The sequence below is a fragment of the Miscanthus floridulus genome, chromosome 9 (genome assembly GCF_019320115.1).
Source record: "Miscanthus floridulus cultivar M001 chromosome 9, ASM1932011v1, whole genome shotgun sequence".
Taxonomy (NCBI): Eukaryota; Viridiplantae; Streptophyta; class Magnoliopsida; order Poales; family Poaceae; genus Miscanthus; species Miscanthus floridulus.
The window spans coordinates 62,447,521-62,468,485 of NC_089588.1; the positions used below are offsets into that span (position 1 = coordinate 62,447,521).

Here is a 20,965-nt window from a genome sequence, read left to right on the forward strand (position 1 = left end):
GAATTTAAGATTCTCTCTAGTAATTTCAGTTTGGCATGATTATACAATTCATCTGCAATCTCTTGACATCATCCAATAATCACTTATTGTTACAACTTTGTAGATGACTCACACTCATGCTAGAGCAGGCAGTAGCCAAGAGGGCAATGATGGTGACTTACCACCACCGCCACCGCTGTCTGCTAATGAGTTCTTTGCCCAATTCTTGGGAAGCCAGAGAACTATGGAGGAAACCCTACGCCTCATTGTGCAGAACACGGCTCGCGCCCGCCAGCAACAACAGGGGCCTGAGCCAAATCAGTACAGCACCTTCAAGGATTTTCTGGATACCAAGCCTCCTATCTTCAAGGTGGCCGAGGAACCGCTCTAGGTGGATGAATGGCTCAACACTATTGAGCAAAAGTTCCGTCTACTGAGGGTCAATGAACACCAGAAGGCAGAGTATGCGTGCCATCAGCTACAAGGACCGACCGGGATTTGGTGGACCCATTTCCTGTCCTCTCTACCTACCAATACACAGGTCACATGGGAGCAGTTCAAGTTAGCCTTTAGGGGACATCATATTCCCCTAGGGCTAATGCGCATGAAGGTGGCTAAATTTATTTGACTCACACAAGGGACTAAGACCCTTACTGAGTATACGCATGCTTTCAACAATCTATCCTGGTATGCCCTAGATTTTGTTGATACTGAAGAAAAGAAGATAGAAAGCTTCAAGAGAGGTCTTGGCACAAAGCTGATGAAGACTATGGCCAGCTCAAGGTGCGCCACATACAACGAGTTCATTAGTGATGCATTGACTCAGGAGAACCACAACAATCTACATGCAGCAGCAAAGGGCCGCAAGAGGGTAGCTGAAGCAGGCGCCTCAGGGTCTTCACAGTCCAAAGCTCTAGTGGCAGCTAGGCCACAGTTTCGACCACCAGCGCCCAAGTTCAGGCCTCCTCCACCGAAAGCTCAGACCAACCGACCCTAGAAAGTGTTTCGTAAGGCGTTCACCATTACCTTACCCAAGGGGAATGGAGGCCAATGAAGCTCCACAGGACCCAAGAGCAATCAGACCTGCTTCAACTGTAATCAGTTGGGCCATTGGTCCAAAGAGTGCCCCCATCCTAAGAAGAACAACAGTCAGAACCAAGGAAATCAGAGGCAGCAAATCCTAAGGCACATCCTGGATACGTGCATTATACTACTGTTGAAGAGATTCCTGCAGGAGAAGTTGTCACTGCTAGTATGTTTCTTGTTAACAAGCATCCCGCCATTATTTTATTTGATTCGGGTGCTTCTCATTCATTTATGAGCCAAGCATTTGCATCTAGACATGATCAGAAAGTAATTGAGGTAAGCAAGGGTGGTTATAGTATAAATTCAGCTAGGGCTACTATCTCTATAAATAAGATAGTCAGAAATGTGCTCATCTCTATACAAGGGAGGGAGTACACGACGGATCTGATAGTGTTACCTGGATTATCTATAAATGTAATCTTAGGTATGAAATGGATGAGTGATCATGGAGTTCTCATTGACACTAGCACTCGTACAATTATGTTGAGAGAACCAAAGGGAGGTAATGCTTTTCTAGTACCACTTTCCTGAAATTTTGAACTCCAGAACTTGTCTTGTGCTATCCAAGCCACTACCATTTTTGATATTCCAGTGGTTTGTGGGTTTCCTGATGTATTCCCAGATGAGTTACCAGGCTTACCACCTGATAGGGATGTGGAATTTAAGATTGAGTTAGTGCCAGGTACGGCACCTATCTCAAGAAGACCCTATAGGATACCACCAAATGAGTTAGCTAAACTTAAAATTTAGTTACAAGAACTGTTGGACAAAGGTCTCATTCAACCTAGTTCATCTCCATGGGGATGTCTAGCATTGTTTGTAAAGAAGAGGGACAAGTCCTTGAGAATGTGTGTGGATTATAGGCCACTTAATGCTGTGACCATCAAAAACAAGTATCCTTTGCCTCGTATCGACATCTTGTTCAATTAGTTGGCAAAAGCAGAGGTATTCTCCAAGATCGATTTGAGGTCAGGCTATCATCAGATAAAGATCAGGCCAGAGGACATACCTAATACTACTTTCTCCACTAGGTATGGCTTGTATGAGTATTTGGTCATGTCTTTCAGACTAACGAATGCCCCTGCCTACTTCATGTACTTGATGAATTCGGTATTCATGCCCGAGCTCGACAAGTTGGTGGTTGTGTTTATCGATGATATCTTGATTTATTCAGAGAATGAGGTGGATCATGCAGAGCATTTGAGAGTTGTTCTATCCAGATTAAGGGAACATAAGTTATATGCAAAGTTTAGCAAGTGTGAATTTTGGTTGAGTAAAGTACCTTTCTTGGGTCACATCTTATCAAGAGATGGAATATCTGTAGACCCATCTAAAGTACAAGAAGTCATGGATTGGAAGGCCCCAACTTTGGTTCATGAAGTTTAGAGTTTTCTAGGGTTAGCAGGTTATTATCGCCGTTTCATTTTGGATTTCTCCATGATAGCTAAGCCCATGACTAGACTCCTTTAGAAAGATGAAAAGTTCAGATGGACACCAGAGTGTGAAGTAACTTTTCACACCCTAAGGACTCTGTTAACTACAGCTCCTGTTTTAGCACAACCCGACATTGAAAAGCCTTTTGATGTGTTTTGTGATGCATCGGGTATAGGTTTGGGGTGTGTGCTCTTGCAAGAAGGAAGAGTTATTGCCTATGATTCTCGGCAATTGAGAAAGCATGAAGTCAATTACCCTACGCATGATTTAGAGCTTACAGTAGTAGTTCATGCATTAAAGATATGGAGACATTATTTGTTGGGCAACGTATGTCACATATACACTGACCACAAAAGTCTCAAATATATCTTCACCCAACCTGAGCTGAACATGAGACAGCGAAGATGGTTAGAGCTGATCAAGGACTACAATTTAGAAGTGCACTACCATCCCAAAAAAGCCAATGTTGTAGCGGATGCACTTAGTCAAAAATCTCATTGCAACACTTTGGAAGCATTGTTGGAAGATGGATTTAATTTGTTACATCCTGTTGTGCTGCACAATATCACCATTAGTTGTTCACTTGAGAGCAAAATCATAGAACTGCAGAAGACCGATGTGGGTATATTTCACATCAAGAGAAAGATGCAAGAACAAGAAACCAAGTATTTCAGATTAGATGAAAGAGGTGTGATATGGTTTGAGGACCGACTTGTGGTACCGAAAGACCGTGAGTTTAGAAATCAATTTTTTTATGAAGCTCATTCGTCCAAGTTGTCTATCCACCCGGGTAGTAGCAAGATGTATCAAGATTTGAAAACCCATTTTTGGTGGACCAAGATGAAGAAAGAAATTGCCGCCTATGTCGCTAGGTGTGATAATTGCAGTAGAGTAAAGGCCGTTCATTTGAAATCTGTCGGGTTACTTTAGCCTTTGCCTATTCCAGGTTGGAAATGGGAGGAAATCAGTATGGACTTCATCATAGGCCTTCCAATGACACAGCAAGGTCACAATTCCATATGGGTCATTGTAGATCACATCACCAAGTCGGCACATTTTATACCAGTTAACATAACATATCACGAGGCGAAGTACGCTGAGCTGTATGTTTCTCAGATTGTGAGACTACATGGAATACCTAGGACTATAATCTCAGATCGAGGACTGTAGTTTATAGCTCGTTTATGGGAACACTTGCACTAGGCCTTGGGACTAAACTAATCAGAAGTTCAGCATACCATCCACAAACTTACGGACAGACAAAGCGAGTGAACTAAATCTCAAAAGATTTGCTGATAGCTTGTGTTATATCTTCCAAGGGTTCATGGGAGAAATGACTACCTTTAGCTGAATTCTCCTACAACAACAGTTATCAAGCAATCATTAAGATGGCTGCTTTTGAAGCCTTGTACGGTAGGAAATGTAGAACTCCGTTGAATTGGATTGAGCTCGGCGAAAGAAGATACTTTGGTATTGACTTTGTCACTAAAGCTAAAGAGCAGGTGCGCATTATCCAACAACATATGAAAGCAGCTCAGTTAAGACAAAAGAGTTATGCTGATAAAAGAAGACGACCACTGACTTTTGAAGTGGGAGATTATGTATACTTGAAAGTGTCACCCATGAAAGGAGTATAGAGATTTGGAGCGAAAAGAAAGCTTGCGCCTAGATATGTAGGGCCATACAAGATTACTGAATGAAAAGGGAAGGTCGCTTATAAGTTACAACTTCCTAGAGATGAGTGCACCTGCTCTTTAGATATTCCATCTCCAAGAAGTTGTAACTTATAAGCGACGTTCCCTTTCCGTTCAGTAATCTTGTATGGCCCTACATTTCTAGGCGCAAGCTTTCTTTTCACTCCAAATCTCTATACTCCTTTCATGAGTGACACTTTCAAGTATACTTAATCTACCACTTCTAAAGTCAGCGGTCTTCTTCTTTTATCAGCATAACTCTTTTGTCTTGACTGAGCTGCTTTCATATGTTGTTGGATAATGCGCACCTGCTCTTCAGCTTTAGTGACAAAGTCAATACCAAAGTATCTTCTTTCGTCGGGCTCAATCCAATTCAACGGAGTTCTACATTTCCTACCGTACAAGGCTTCAAAAGGAGCCATCTTAATGCTTGCTTGATAACTGTTGTTGTAGGAGAACTCAGCTAAAGGTAGTCATTTCTCCCATGAACCCTTGGAAGATATAACACAAGCTCTCAGCAAATCTTCTAAGATCTAGTTCACTCGCTCCGTCTATCTAGAAGTTTGTGGATGGTATGCTGAACTTCTGATTAGTTTAGTCCCCAAGGCCTGGTGCAAGTGTTCACAGAAATGAGCTATAAACTGCGGTCCTCGATCTAAGATTATAGTCCTAGGTATTCCATGTAGTCTCACAATCTGAGAAACATACAGCTCAGCATACTTCACCGCGTGATATGTTGTGTTAACCGGTATAAAATGTGCTAACTTGGTGAGATGATCTACAATGACCCATATGGAATCGTGACCTTGCTGTGTCATTGGAAGGCCTATGATATAGCTATTAGTTGCATATAGGATCGACCGAGGAGATAACGTTGCTAGAATTCAACGAAGAAGAGGAAGGGGATCAACAGGAGACTCCTCAAGTCGCAGCTCCTGAAGAAGAGGAGTAGAATCCAGAAGAGCTCCCTAAGTGCCTAGCTCACCGCCCCACCTCTTTTCTCAAAGGCAAGCCCCAGAGCATTCTAAGTCTCCTATTGTTTTATAAAATACTACTTTAGTCCTTTATGTTTGATGCATTAGGTTATACGAGTTGACTGAAAACACTTGATACATAGAACTACCTTGTCCAGTTACATATACCTTTAACCCTATGTAGGTCCAGGATCGAATATATGCTTAGCCATGCTTAGACTGGTAGAAGTCGTCTGATTTCCTGTCACCTGCGAGATATAGGTGGATACCGAAGCACGGTTGGCTATATTTGTTATCGTGGAAAAGAACCATGGGAAATGTAAATGGAGGCCGGGTGGAGTCTATGTGTAGGTTGACTCATGTGATTCCGTCTGTGCCGATCAAGGACCATACCGTTGTTGGAACTTCTGACAAGATTGAACACATGCCTATCACTTAGCTGGCCGGATAACTCGTTTCGACCGCGAAGCCGAGTAGCTCAACTCAGGCCAGGCCCCGCTCTGTAAAAGTGGGCACTCTAGATGGTAGTAAGGATGCGCGGGGAGCCAGTCATGAGCCCAAGGGTAGGGTAGTCCTGATCGTCTTGGCAGCTGGTTGTCCCTGATTGCGGCACTGGGCGAACCCACGAAATGTGTTCTTGAGTTGTACCAAAGGTGACCTAAGGTGACCGTTGATCTAGGTCTGCCTGGGTTTGTGTTAGGAATAAATTCCCAGCTAGGTTGAAATCGATTCGAATCGCCGTCTCTCCCGGATAGTGAAAAACTTGGCTAGCTCCAACATCGTAGTAATTGTACTATGGAATGTGATGATTCAGATAAACATGGAATTACTACATCTGCTATGGTTACTATTGTATGTTATCAAATGATATACCACAGGTTTGGCACAGGATAGTTGCTAACCTAGAAGATGGATAGTTATAATTAACTTGATGACGGAACTATAATTATATAACTGAGATAATCGCTTTTTATGTCAAAATGTTGTCAAGCTACCTCCACTTATAAAGCCTTGCATAATCCTTAGAGTCAATTTATTTCTGATTTATGACTGGGTAAGTCTAGCTGGGTACCTTCTCGTACTCAGGGATTTTATTCCCATTGTTGCAGATGGTACCGTCTATCACGGCTATTGCAAGAATTGTTTCTATCCCGCTGTGGATGAGGAGTGAGCTTTGGGCAAGCATCTTTAATAATCCTTCTATATGCTTTTGTGGATGGTGATCATGTGTTGGCACTGTATTTGAACTAAGTTGGCAACTGCTAGTTTCGAACTTTAATTTGCTGCCGCTACTATCTATCGCTCCGAATGGTGTTCGCAAACCACTATTTTTCATTGGATGAAACCCTATAAAACTATAGAACATAGTTTTAATATTTATCAATTAGTCGGTTAGTAACAGATGATGAGAATAGAATGGATGGGGTTAGTAAACAGATGATGAGAATAGAATAGATGGTGGTAGGACCTGCAAATATTCAGTAGAGCTCTAAGGTTGCGATGGATATGGTTTGAGTGGAAGGACCCGGAGAGGCCTTGGGTTGGGTCGCCAACACCCTGTGATAACATAGACAGACAAGTTTTTAGAGTTAGCACTATTGTCACTGTCGGCAATGGTGCGGTGGCCAAGTTTTGGCATTGCAGTTGGCTGCAAGGAAGGGCCCCAATTGACATAGCACCAACCTTGTACAAATTGGCATGGAGGAAGCAGCGAACAGTTCAACAAGAACTCTAGAACAACAACTGGACTCGCGGTCTATGGCGAATGACAACAGCACAAGAAATGGCAGAATTCAGCATCTTGTGGGAATTGGTACAGGACGTACAGCTTAGTGATGAAATTGATTCAATAACCTGGCGATGGACTGCTGATGGATCGTACACAACCAAATCGGCATACAAGATGCAACTGCAGGCACCTACTCAGATGGCAGCCAGCATAAAGTCTGGAAAGCATTCGCTGAGGGGAAGGTTAAATTCTTTGCCTGGGTTCTGCTACAAAGGAAAATCTTGACGGTCGACCTGCTATCGGCAAGGCATTGGCAAGGTCCAGCAACCTGCCCTTTATGTGACCAAGAGCCTGAAACTGCATGCCATCTGTGTCTGCGATGCTACTTTGCAAGGGAGGTGTGGTTCCTGATTGGCAATTGGATGGGGTGGGGTGCCGGCTTTCTCTCAACAGTTGCAACGGATATCCAAGATTGGTGGAATCAAACGTTACAGCCATTGAAGGGCAAAGAGAAAAGATCGGCAGCGGCAGTGTTAATGTACGCGACCTGGAACTTATGGAAGGAGAGGAATCGGAGAATATTTGAATCCAAAGCTTTGCGAGCAGATCAAGTCTTCGAGCTCATCAAGCAGGACATCTTGCTGCGGCGTCGGGCGTGTGCCACACCTCTCATTAGAGAAGACTTGCATCTCCTTAGCGCTGCACCGTTTAGTTGCTTTTATTACTATGTGTCGAGTTCTTTTTATCACACTGTAATAGTTCGTAATTTGTAATCAGTAACCAGAACTTCTATTCTCTTCTTAATTGAAGGCAGCGCTCCTGCCAATAAGTTAAAAAAAAGCTGAATGGTAGGTCACCAAACACCGAACAACCAAGATATGGGCTGGATGGTCATAAGCTGAAGGAAGTAAAAAGATTAATAGTATTGTCAGGTGATTTATAGAGGATCAATGGTATTGTCAGGAGTGCACATACCCTTGGTCAGAACGAATGAAAATATTGCAACTGAGCTCGGGACTGCATATAAACTCATTACAACTAAATTCACAGACAATATTGGAAGTTTTTTAGTTATCGGGCCGGTTTCGGTGGAGAGTTTCGTTGTATTGTTTTAAGACTACCATGTCATATAGAATAAAATGAAATTTAGATGAAAACACACACTCTTCAATGTAAAGTTTTCATTCCTATAGTTTTCATAAATATTTAATTCTAAGACTCAGAGAGTTGATAATTATACCAAGAGAGTTTCATTCACATGAAACTTATTTCTTCTCTCTTCATAAAAATAGTGCCATGTTATAAAAATATATATGTGACATGATATTAAATGCAAATGAAAGGACTCACTGTCACATCTTTTATTTTCCCGGCACTTTAGCTATCCCGTCTCAGGGAGCGTTGGGATTCAATGACTAATTCAATGACTAAAGTTTAGCAGGTGTCACACGAAGATGTCGCATGGGGTGTTCGGATACTAATAAAAAAACAAATTACATAATCTGTCAGTAATCTACGAGACAAATTTATTAAGCCTAATTAATCTATTAATACATGTTTATTATAGCACCACATTATCAGATCATAAACTAATTAGACTTAAAAAAAATTATCAAGTAAATTTGTTAGTTTTATAATTAGTCTACGTTTAATACTAGAGTGGTATTAAACATGCGATGGACTAGCGAAAAGTTTAGGAAGCACCCCCTCACACTCACTCCGCCTCCCCTCCAATGACGGGCCCTCCACCATCGCCGGCCTCATCCCCTCCACCTCCCTCACCCGCGACCCCTCATTCGCCAACCGGCCATGCTCCCTTCGTCACCGCTCGAGCTCGCCACGATGCCACTCGAGGTCGCCCCGGCCCGCTCCGCCGCCTCAGCCCTCGGCCGTGTCCCCTGCCGCGCATCTCGAAAACGCACCCGTCCGCGCCGCCTCCTCCGCCGCTACCGCTCGAGCTCGCCCCTGGTCATGTCCCCTAGGCCGCTGCCGCTCGAGCTCGCCACGAGGACCTCCGTTTGCTTGTGCACAGGAAGATCCACCGCTGCTCTTCGCCCCTCTCCTCCAAGCACTGCTCCAGGAGATCCACGAAGTGCTCGAGAAGGTAAGCCGCAAGCCTCTTCTGCTCTCTGATCCGATCAGTAGCAACAGCCTGCATCTTGGCTCTTCCCGAATGCTTAGTCCTCATGGTCAAATACTAGTAGGTGCATATATATTTTAAATTCCTTTGCATCCTGAAATCATAGTGTGGTGTAGTTAATATAGTTAGTTTAGATGTTGATCCTTCAATTTGAGGTGTCCTATAATTTTGTTGTTACATTCAGACTCCAAAACAGGATGAATGTGTTCTTATGCAGAGATCCAGAGCCACTCGCAACAGAGCAGGAGTGGCTAGGCTGCAGCAGCGGCAGTGGTGTCCGGGGAGTAGCTCGGCTACTGTAGGTGGTGGCGGTGGACGGCTCTCGCATCTCAGTCCCTAGTCCCGTGACTGTGGCCCGAGTGCTCCTCTCCCCATAGAAGCAACCGAGAGGCTTTGAGCGCTCTCTGTAGAGTACAAAAGGTATGCTGCTTTTCTCTAGGAAAACAACTTGAATGGAACCTGTTTATAGCTTCCATGTTCTGTTAATATTTGTAACAAAAATGTAATGTTGTTCATGCTCACAGATATTCAGATACCTGCAATTTTTGTTCCATCCACTAAATGGAACCTGTATTTAGCTTCCATCTTAAAACTTGGAAGCGATTTGATGAATGCAGAGGCTCCAGTGTCAACAAACAGGCTTTTGTGCAATTGAGTTATAATTTTTTTCCATGTTTATATTGCGTTAGATTTTATGTGTGATTTGAATATACTCTGTTTATAGAGCTTAGATGGTATGTCTTCTTGAGTTTGTGCATAGGCAGGGCATCTTCCATGTTATCTGCATGTCTTCAACCACTGAACTTCTCTGTTATATAGAGGCATAGAGTTGTGTATTGCTACTGCTAGCGTGCGAACATAGGCTAGATACAAACCAATGTATGCTAGGTTAATAAAGAAATTATAAAGGCTAATTGTTTGTCCGATTCAAAGTGAATGCCATTTAGGACATTACATGGTTGATAAGGTGGATCTTTGATCAACAATTCCGAGGGGCCTAATCCTTGTCATAGGATAAGCACATTCATTATGTGGTCTATTCATACTTACACTTGGATACTTAGAAGAGAAGATAATGTCCCTAGAATATTGTTTTGTGCAAAAATGCAGGCTTACCTTTTTAGCCTAATCTATTTAGACTGCTTTATTTTACAATTATAGCTCTCAACAATTAGGCCTCTTGTTATAAAACTTCGAATGGACGTGAACTTTGCAAATAATAATAAAAATTCAAAATTTGCCTTTCGAGACATGCCTTGTAGGAGCAGGTTGAGATGGGAAACATACCGTCTTAGAAGTTGTGACTATAGTTCTTGATCTGCCGCCACCAAAGCCTGGTTCAATGTATGGACTCACTTCTGTTGATATGGTGTCTGCCTCTGATCGAAAGTCTGCAATGGCACTCCAAAGATTAGTTCAAGCTGCTATATTAAGAGCAAAATTTCCAGTTGGTTAATTTTCTCATATTGAGGTTTGGCCATGAAACAACAACAGATTGATGTTTGGTCCTGTAACTATAAGATTTGGTTTATAGGAGAAAATGCTAATTATACTGCATCTGAGTATACCTGGGAGTCTGCAAAGCCGCTAGGTACCTGCACTAATGATGCTAGATGCTGATAAAATGGTTTGTGCAGCAAGGTCCTGTAATCCTAGACTTGCTAGCGCTCTGACGAGGCTGCAAATGTGTGCATTTAGTGAAGCTGGGAGGCAGGGCCCTTTGCAAAAGGACAATCTCTTTTCTTTATTGTTCAAAAAAAAACTTGTCATTATGGGGTGTCATAGTATGACACTATGACATCTTATTTGATGGTTTCTGTTTTTTCTCTCACTGTACTGTTAAGCTTGTAGATCCGCATTGCTGCTGTCCAAGCCATAACTACCATTGCAATAAGGTTTAGTAAACCTTGTAGACTGAAGATATATGAATTTCTTCATGCTTTGGCTCTTGGTGGTGTGCGGTCAATTTTTTCAGAATTGCAGCTAAGTAATGGGGAAAATCGAGGTGCCAGTGGTACTGGTCTTGGATATGTAATAAACCCAATGCTTAAGGTCCTAGATGAAATGTATAGAGCTCAAGATGATCTTGCCAGGTATATGTGACACTAAAACTTCTCATGGCTGCTGTACAGAAGTCTTGAGGTGGCCTCATTTTTTATTTTTTATATTCTGCCTTGTTTCTGTAGAGACATTCACCAGCATGATAATCGTAAACTGGAATGGAGTGACGAGGAACTTAAGAAACTTTATTGAACCCATGGGAGGCATCTCGATTTTGTTTCTTTGTTCTGTTTGTTCTAAGGGCTAAATACTTGTCTCTTGGTCCTACCAAGTATGTACTATTATAATTATTGAGGGAGCAATCATCTTCTAGTGTATAATTGCTTTTGATCTGCATTATATTTTCGTTGCTGTTGAACTGGCTATGTAGGATGTTGATCTACAGGAGAAGGTTGATGTGATAATATCAGAATGGCTGGGCTATATGCTTCTCTGTGAGGTTTTTTGTCAACGCAGTTTCTTTTATTGCATTTCAATGTGCTCTTACTTTTGCTGCGAAGTGTCCTATTTACTGGTTCAAGTCATTTACTAATTTGAACATGATTTCGTGGTCAGGTTAATGAACTCAATTTGATTATCTGTGAACCTGGTGCTGTTTATTTGCATGTTAGATTTTCTTTGGCTTACTGCAAATAAAAAAGGTTGTCACTGAAGAAGGGGGTATTGTCAATAATAAGAGAAAATTAATGCAGTTTGGTTTGCCAAGAAATTTATGTTTTTTATTATTTGTTCCAGTTACAACCTTTCAGTTTGTTTTTACAATCTACATTGCTCAGAACTACGTCCCAAACATAAAAAAAAAGCGAGAATACTTGATCACCTGGATGACAGTGTTGATGATGTTTGCTGATCGACAGGAGGAACAGATCGTTCAGACTTCTTCGCCTACAGTAATAGATGGCGGGGTTTGGAGATCAGGAGGAACAGGTTTGAGGTCAGGACTCCAGCTTGCAGGCGATGGTGGCTTGGGGGATCTGGAGGAACAGGTACATTGCTCAGCAACTACGTCCCAAACATAAAAAAGCGAGAATAATTAGATCACCTGGATGACAGTGTTGATGATGTTTGCTGATTGACAGGAGGAACAGATCGTTCCCGAGGTTAGGACTTCTGCGCCTGCAGCAATAGATGGCTGGGTTTGGTGATCAGGAGGAACAGGTTGAGGTCAGGACTCCGGCGTTGCAGGCGATGGTGGTTTGGGGGATCTGGAGGAACAGCGATGGTGGCTTGTTCTTCTGTGTAGGTGACGGCCGAGAAACAGACGGCATGAGGCGTTGATCGTGGGGTTGATTTTGTAACCCATCCTTTTATCCACGTGTAATTTATTGATTTCCATATGGAACTCGTGCATGCATGGCTAACGCGATTTTCAAATTATAAGCAATTATAATAATATATGCAATATAATTTATGAAAAAGTAAAAAAGAATAATAAAAGCAAAATTAGAAAAAAGAGAGTGATAAACGCCTTACGTACCAAAATAAATCAACGTCCTGAAAATAAAAAAGGCTTTTGTATGATAATCAGCGGAAGTATTTTCTTTCTGAATTTTGTATGTCTGTAGCATATTATTATTATTTAATTGTTCTAATCTCATCGCAGATAAATAGTATGTCAGACTAAAAGAAGTTCACCTTAGGGTCCCGTAGTTGTAGGTAGATAATAATTTCCGCAAGTTCACTCTAGATAGTTGTGATGAACAAAGTTGTTACACTACGAACTTGATTTCACGTGATCACATCCAAAAACTTGAATTATGTTCTAATTGAACATGAATCATGAGGACAGATCTAGCGACAAATATACAGCGTGTTTGGATCAGGGAACGGAACCATGCGCGGAGACATCCAAACCTAAATGCAACTTTTGGTTTGGTGGAAGGCACCAGGTCGTGTTCTCTGCCAGTGTAAAGGAGTCATTGACTTCTTCCTTGAAAAACGGTCGGACGTCGTCCACGAGCGCTATTCCACAATTCAACACATCCCCAGGTCATCATCCGAACCTCATAGGAATGATTTCATGCCTGATGCGTTGGTGCCGAACGTGGCCATTCCTTAATCCAAACACGCTGATAATGTTATGAATATCTCGCTCAAAGTATTTTTTTTTTGTGACATTATAACACACAGTTAGATTTAAATTGTCATGGTAAAAATTTTTCCGGTGCAAGGGCATTATTATGATGTAATATAAAATATATCGGAGGGGCAAAGTGGTCATTTAACTGAGTAGAATTATTTTATCGTGTATAAATGATTATGTTGAGTTCACAGATTTTTTTGTTTATATAATTGTTGGATCTATGTGTGGTTTTATACACATCTTACAAGGTTTCTCAGTTTTTTTTTTTTTTTTTTGAGCAACCTTTCTCAGTTTTTTTTTGAAAAGGACCAAATCGCGAAAAAATAAAATGTACAGCGTAGAGGCGTTTTTGGGCCTCAGCCCGGTCCACAGCGAGAGCGCGGCCCCGCGCGGCAGGCCCAAGGCGTCAAGACGCTTTTGCAAAAAAAGCCTTTGGTTTCTAACGAATCCCGTCCCTCCCTGATTCACCATTCATTTCTGTCACGGGGTTGGCGGTAAACACCCCATACTATTTTCTATTCGTGTTTTCCCCGGTCCCTAGCTTGATCGGAGAACACGCGTGCACAGGGTGCTGGCGGGTGGCCAATCCGGCCGGGGAACGGCACGATGACGGCAGAGAGACGGCCCCGAGGGGCGCGGGGCTCTCGCGGACCCAGATCTGGCATCATTTTAGTCGGAGGGTGGTTGCGTCTGCCCCGGCCTCGTGCAGCGGCGGCGACGACCATGGCCAGCCGCGGCGGTGTGGGGCGGCGACGGTGCGGTGGCCCGCAAAATTTGCACGCGGAAGCAGCGCATACTCGGTGGCGATATATGGCGGCTGCGAGGCCCAGGGGCAGCGGCAATAGCCTGGCGCGGCTGGCCGCTTGGGTGGCCGCGGCGGCCGTGGCAGCGGCGGCGTTCCGGCGAGGTAGCGGTTCCGCAAGGCAAATGGAGCGGTAGAGGATGGACAGGAGCTCACCATGGTTCGTGCGCGGGCGACGATGGGACCGGAGACGACCCGAGCAGTGATGGCCACGGGAGCAGCGGGTATGGCGGCCACGGCGTTCACGACTCACGAGGCTCTGGTGGAGCTCAGAGCACGCGGGGATGACGGCGAAGTGTGGGAGTGGATCAAGAAGGGCGGGATGGCGGGTGGCAGCGCAGCGAGCTGGGCGTCGCCGGCACTGGCGTCTGTGCGCGCGCCGCTCGCGATGACCTTGGTCGGAGAAACGCTGCGAGAGCGCGCAGGCAGAGGAGGGGATTCAGGTCGGCACGCTGGTGCGCTCGGCTGAAGCAGTGGTGGTGTGGTTGGCCGGGAACGGCGGTGACGGGCGCGAGATCTAGAGCTCGGCCATGTCGTCCATGGCGAGCAGGAGCAGGGGGGGCGTGGGATGGGGCCGTAGTGGCACGCCTTTGGAGAGCGAGGGCGCGGCAGCGGGCAGAGCGTCCGCGGCGCGTGGCACAACCGGGGGCGCGCGTGGCGAGCGTGGCAGCGTTCCGCGGACGCGTGGGCGGCACGCGGCAGGCTTTGCGTTTCATCGAGCATGTGGCGGGCTATGTCAGACGAAACCGCAGCTCGTTGCTTGTTTTGATCCGTGGTTTCGGCATATTCTACTTTATCAAATTTGGTTCACGAGTTATTGTTTATCATATTTGGTTCACGAGTTATTGTTTATCAAAAATCGGAGAACATAGCAGGTCAATATAGCTACATCGTTCTGGTTCTAGACAGAAATATTCTGATTCGAACTTTGACCCCTGTACATTGATCACATTTCTGTATAGTTTAACCAAAATTATAGAGAGAATTACAAAAATTCATAATATCAAATAGATACATTATACAAAGAGTAAATTGCACGGCCGGTACTTAAAGTATTGGGCAGATTTCGTCTAGGTCCACAAACTATGAAATCGTACTCTTGGCTCCCTAATGTATTTAAGTGATCTCATCTAGGTCCAAAATAGACATGAGAAGGGTTAGAAGCTGATCTGATTGTCCACGTGGACATGATTTAACCCAGTCACTGCCACCGTCGGTCAACAAGCGATCTGGACCGTGGGTTTTCGATCGGCGGGGTAGGAGGAGTCGTCCTCACCTGTAGCTGCGCAGGGGTGCTCTCCGGCGGCGTCCTCGTCGGAGTCAAGGCGGGGCGGAGCTCCGGTGGACGATGATCTCCGGCGAGCGGTGGAGCGGGAAGAGGAGGCCACGGCAAAGTCGTCTGCCGCGTTCTCGATGGCGGGGAGGCAGCGGGGAAGGAAACCGAGGCAGTGGGACGGACGGTGGCAGTCTCGCAGGCGGGCCGCAGCCGCGCTCATCGTCGCCATGGACGGCGGCGGCTACAGCCCGCAGTTCCAGCACCAGGCCTCCTGCTCTTGCGCCCCCTCCATCTCGCGGCGGGGGTTCGTCCGCGCGGGCTTCGACCTCGACGGCGACGACGACGTCACCTTCCACTCCTCGTCATCCTCCTCCTCCTCCAAGGTCAGCGGTCCGGGGGCGCCCTACTACTCCGCGGGCCCCCCGTGGCCGTGGTGCAGGGCATCCGCCCCACGTCGAGGTGAGGTGGAGCAGCGGCGGCGGCAGGCTAGGAGCTGCAGGCCCGCGGCGGGGGCGAGGAGAGCGGCGCGGACGGGGAAAGGGTGGAATGCGTGGAGGGAAGCCATCATGCCCCGGCGGGCGGCGAGCCGGTCTCTCTAGGCTCTAGTGTAGGGGCGGGTAGACAGCGCAGGCGGAGGCCGAAGCGCGCCCGCGCCCCACGGTAGCGGCCCAGCTGCGGCAGGCTGCGCCCTTGGAGGTCTCCACGACTCCACATCTGTCCATGCCCGCTGACGTGCCGCGCGCTGTCCTTTGCCCTGGTAGCCGCCGCCGCATCTCTATTCTCCTGCGTGTGCCATACCTACGTGCAGCCGCCGCCGTCGATCTCCTCGCCTGCCGCGTCCCCGCCGGCGAGACCTTCACGACGAATTTCGCAGCGAGGTGAGTAACCCTCCAATGCCTGTCCCACCCTCTCCCGTCCTTCTGCGCTCACGAGCTCGCCAAATCCCGCCACCGTGCCCGGTCCTCCTCGCCGTCGTTACCGCCGTCTCTGGCCTCTGTTCGTTGTCAGACGAGTCCGCAACGTCGAGCTATACGCGTGGGAGTAATCCCCGTGCCCGGATGGGCTCTGTAGCTCGAGCGCCGCCACTTTCCGGCGAGCTCCCGCTGCTGCCCATGGCAGCGCCACCGTGCCTCGCGGCGCTGACCACCAGCGCCACTGGTCAATCCCGCGGGAGACGATCTCCAACCGTCCGATCTAGAACCAGTGGGCCAGATCCGATCCAGCCGCGGTCAACACGAAGTCAGCAGAGCTAACTGGTGCGTACGTGGACAGCCTTGACACCGTCTGGACTGTTTAGGACCTACATGGGCCGGATTAAGTAGATTGGGGAGCCAACTGTGCGATTTAATAGTTTGGGGACCCAGACGAAATCAGCCCAATACTTTAAGGACCGGCCGTGCAATTTACTCTTATAAAAATATAATTAATAAAGAATCTAACTATATTTATTTGGTACCATAAATGTTATTATTTTATTATATAAATTTTGTCAAACTTGAGATGTTTTGACTCTCTAAGAAAGTTAAAATGACTTATAATTTAGAACGGTGGGAATAATTTCTTAGTTTTTAAAGGAGAGACGGTAGGAGAAATATCATTTTTATCCCTATTTTAAACCTCTAGCCAATGCCGTGTCCAAGAGCCCTCTGCAACCCGGCCGGTGCACAATTATGGTTCCCCTTCATTTTGAGAAAAGAGGAGCCGGAGCCTACCAAAGCTTACCCAAATGGGACCAAAATACTGGGCTTGTTCGCTTGGAGAAATTTGAAGGAATATGTGAAAGCATAAACAGTGAATTCTGGCTGAAATTTCCACCAGCCAAACGCAGCCACTGATGACAAGCCCCTGTATGCATTGATATATTAGACCGGACGAAAAATACTGCATGTGTCCCACTGGTCCTATCTATGTGACGGGATAGGAAAGCGCTCGGGTGGAATAACAACCAAGTCGCCACTCGGCTATAACTCAGAATAGTGCAACAACATCTTTCTAAAAAAAGAATAGTAGAACAACGCAGATGATTACCCAAATACTACCAATCATGGCGCAGCAGGAGGGCGCCGGAGATCCCCACGAGCTGCAGGCGCGGCACACCACCGAGGCTGAGGAGCTGCTGTAAGCTCACCGTGAGCTCTGGAGCCATGCCTTGGGCTACGTCAAGTCCATGGCGCTCAAATGCGCCTTGGACCTACACATCCCTAATACCATTGAACCCTGCGGCGCAGCTGCCACCCTAGGCCAGCTCCTCACCGCCAGCGACCTCCCGGTGTCCAGCCTCCCCTACCTTCGCCGACTCATGCGCATGCTGACTGCCTTGCGCATCTTCGCGCTCAGCCATGATCCCGACAGCAACGACCCTGCTGACGATGCCGCCACCGTCTTGTACAAGCTCACCCCGGCATCCCGCCTGCTCCTTAGCAGCAGGGATGCCTCCCATTTTAGCCTATTTCCTACCATTTACCCCGTCGTCCAGCAGGGTCTCGTATCCCACATGTTCAGCATGGGAGATTGGATGAAGCACCAACAGGCGCCCGCCATGTCTCTCTACGAGATGGCAAATGGCCAAGGCATGTTTGCGTCTATACAATACAACGCCGCAACCAGAGCCGGCTTCTACGACTGCAAGGACGCTGATACCCGCCTCGTCATGCACGCTGTGGTCAGGGAGTGCCCGGCCGTCTTCCAGGCCTCACGTCGCTCGTCGATGTTGGGGGCGGCCGTGGCACAGCCGTGGCTGCCATCGCCAGCGCCTTCCCACCCATCAATTGCATCGTCACGGACCTCCCTCATGTTGTCGCCGACGCTCCCGCCGGCACCGGACTGTGCTTCCTCGCTGGCGATATGTTTGAACACATCCCACCGGCTGATGCACTTCTGCTCAAGGTAAACTTTCGGATTTGCTCCATCTTTTCGGTTTTACACTTGATCTCATGAAACTAGTTAATCAATATATATATAGAGAGAGAGAAAGATGAAATCTTTAATTAGTAGTCTCTCTGCCACCAATCACACTACCTCATAAAGGTGAGCGAACTTATAAATAGATATAAGAGCATCTCCAATTAAAAAATATTAAAATTTTATTTGGTAAATCAATGAATTTTTAAGTGGCTAAAAAAAGTTTGAAGCATATTTGTTGGGCTCATCTAACAATTTCCAAAATCTGGCTCCTAAAAATAGGGACGGATCTAGGAAAATGTCTAGGGGGTTTCTTCAACCTCTAGACAGCTTCAGCTTCTCTTCAAGGTGTATCCACGTCAAAAATTCCTATGGGGGCTCGATGGGTCCAATGGCCATAGGGGGGCTAGAGCCCCACGCCGCCCCACCGCTAGATGTGTCATTGTCTAAAATATAGAAGACAATTTTATATCAGGATTCTCAGACTATTTAAAATCGCACCAACAACTTTTATATTTTCTCTCTCTCTCTTATGTTTTTTGCACGAGAAACCATGTCCTTCTCCTATTCATCCCCACATCTTTCCACCTCCAAATTGGCCGACTGATAAACGCGTCTATATTTCCGCATGGTTGGGTAGTGTTGAAAGATTGAGAGTTGAGATAGGCAGTCGTTGGAGAGCATTTTTTTCAATCTCACCAAAAAAAGAAAATTAGTAGTGAGTTTTGAAAATTCTTGAAGATGCTCTAAGCAGCACCTTCATGTACCCTAGGACCGAACGAACCATTGGAGGGGTTGCACACTTGCACTGATGTGAGATCGAGTGAACCAACTCCTACCTAGTTCATTCACGGCTGTAGATTCTAGCAGATTGACATAGCCTTTAATTAGGGATCTGATATATATATATATATATATATATATATATATATATATATATATATATATATATATATATATATATATATATATATATATATATATATATATATATATATATAGAGAGAGAGAGAGAGAGAGAGATAGGGTTATAAAGATTATAAATCACACGAATATTAAAAAAGTGAAACTAATTTTATTAGATTTTTATAAACTAGATCTACACGATATAGGTGATAAAGATCATAGAACGAGTTTTATATTTTCTATGTCATTAGATTTGTAGATTTCTTAATATGTTTGTTTAAGCTGCAAGCCATGTGTGTCACCGTAGGTGTATGCAAAAATTCATAACCACGGTACAACGCACGGATATATATCTAAATAGTAATATATAGATCATCAATAACAGAATACCTACTTAAAAAGAGGTTTATATAAAATTCATGGTAAAAACTATTTTCTATAAACTTATTTATAAATCACGAGATCCAAACAACCACTTAAGGGTAAGTTTGGATGGGTTTGTTGAGTGTGGACAAACGCGTCGCGTTGATGACAGCGAAACATTAGCTAACCTTAGCAGTTACCACCATTGGCCCACGCGCGCGTAAAGTTTTTGCCCAAATCCAGCCGCTCGAATCTTGGGTAGCCATAATTGCTCACCGATAATTGACAGGGTGAGCAGGCAAATGACATCCACCGATCCACGTACATCGATCTTTAGTTTTCTGAGCAAAAGTAGTATAATTTAAGGCTTAGACATTTTCGTCGTATGACTCACTCTTTATCTGTGACTTCGACTGCAGTGACCAAGGAAAAAAAAACTCCCTCGTCTGCCCTACATCTAAATCACATGTCTGTGGCTGGCTCATCTTATGTGGTGCCGATGTGTATGTGTGGGGTAAGAGTTCGGGGGTTTTCTCTATCTGCGTGAGAATATCTTCTCTGGTATACCGGAGGGTTGTCTAGCCACCATGGATAGAGTTTTTTTTAATTAATATAAACGGTAGTTCTTGTCCGTTCACATTCAAAAAATATCTTATTAGAGGCACTTTGACATTTTTTCTTCAGGTTTTATCTCCTAAATTTTTATATAATTTGAATATAATTATTGGCTAAATTTTTTGAAATTTACTTTGACATGTTCATAATACAATTACCATTTTTAAAGAAAAGAAGTTTAAAGTATTATGTATTTAATTTCATTCCAAACAATAAAGTAAATGTTTTGATCTATAAGGCTTATATGCAATCTTTATGCAGTGGAATTTAATTTTATTCCAAATAATAAATTAAATGTTTATTTGATGTACATATACCATACATGGGCGGCTGCGTACGGCTTGTATGCAATCTTCCTGCAGTGGATTCTGCATGACTGGGATGACGCTAAGTGCATCAAGATAATTCAACGGTGCAAGGAAGCAATTAGTGGCAAAGATGGGAGGGGAAAGTGATTGTAATAGACACGGTGATTGGAATTGGATCTAAGCCAAATGACGACTTTACATGCAAGGAGGCTCAAGTTCTGTGTGATCTTCGTATAATGGCTGCGGCGAACGGAGTTGAGCGAGAGGAGCACGAGTGGAGAAGGATCTTCCTAGCAGCTGGATTTCGCGACTACAAAATCACACACATTCGTGGTATTCCGTCTATAATTGTGGTTTACCCATGATGGGAGAGACATCGTTGTTATATATGGTGTGATATATATATATATATATATATATATATATATATATATATATATATATATATATATATATATAAAGAGTATATTCCGTAGCCAGCTATAAAATAAGTTATTCTGTAGCCACCTCCATTTACGATAATTTTATATACTAATTTAAGATAATGTCAATACATATTTAGGATAGTTGGGTTACTATAACACATGAGGATATTTATCATAAATATTATAGTA

At 44.8% G+C, this 20,965-nt stretch overlaps 1 long non-coding RNA gene and 1 pseudogene across 10 annotated transcripts; both read left to right on the top strand.

The window, feature by feature from the left end:
• The first annotated feature begins 8,598 nt into the window (after window positions 1-8,598).
• LOC136483749 (uncharacterized) lies at window positions 8,599-12,475 on the top strand. 10 transcript variants are annotated; one of them, XR_010765617.1, is made up of 4 exons: window positions 8,599-9,000; window positions 9,254-11,536; window positions 11,955-12,083; window positions 12,177-12,475. It is a non-coding gene; the product is annotated as an uncharacterized lncRNA (long non-coding RNA). The 10 variants fall into 10 exon arrangements; XR_010765615.1 differs by having other exon boundaries at window positions 9,254-11,129; window positions 11,223-12,083; XR_010765614.1 differs by having other exon boundaries at window positions 9,254-9,456; window positions 9,561-12,083.
• Window positions 12,476-17,302: 4,827 nt separating this feature from the next.
• Window positions 17,303-20,716, top strand: LOC136480022 (TRIBOA-glucoside O-methyltransferase BX7-like; annotated as a pseudogene).
• The last annotated feature ends 249 nt before the right edge of the window (window positions 20,717-20,965 follow it).